Below are 593 nucleotides of genomic sequence, written 5' to 3' on the forward strand. Positions count from 1 at the left end.
TCTTCCCTCTCCCTCTCGCTCCGCGCAGTCTCCCCCCCCCCCCAGCAGTCTCTCCCCCTCTCCTCCTTCCTCCCGCTCGCCTCCCCCACCAGTTCTCTCCCCCTCCCCCTCTTCCTCTGGCCTCTCTCCCCTACATCATCTCTCCACCGCCTTAGTCTCACCCGCTGCTGCGTTGCGCCGATGCCACAGAGCGTGGTGAGCGGAAACGAACCAGCCCCCGTCGACGCTCAGAGGGCCGGGCACTGCCCGCCGGCCATTCATCTGCATCTTTCTTCGCGCAAGAAAGAGAGGGAGAGAGAGAGAGAGGGAGAGACAGAGAGAGAGAGAAAGAGCCTGCTGTAATTGTTGGAATTAGCGCGTTGCTGTATAATCACGCTTAGAGAGAAGGAGCGCGCTCGACCGAAAGATAAGAGAACGAGAGATGAGAGACGGAGGGAGAGAGAGAGAAGAGAGAGAGAGAGATAGAGAGAGGAGACGAGCAGAGATAGAGAGAGGAGGAGAGAGAGTAGAGAGGACCGAGAGAGGAGCGACAGAGACATATGATGGTGGAGAGCGCGGGAGCGACGTGAGAGAGGACCGAGAGCGAGGGCGAA

This window comes from Priapulus caudatus, unplaced genomic scaffold (assembly GCF_000485595.1).
Source record: "Priapulus caudatus unplaced genomic scaffold, Priapulus_caudatus-5.0.1 Scaffold1098, whole genome shotgun sequence".
NCBI classification, from domain to species: domain Eukaryota; kingdom Metazoa; phylum Priapulida; class Priapulimorpha; order Priapulimorphida; family Priapulidae; genus Priapulus; species Priapulus caudatus.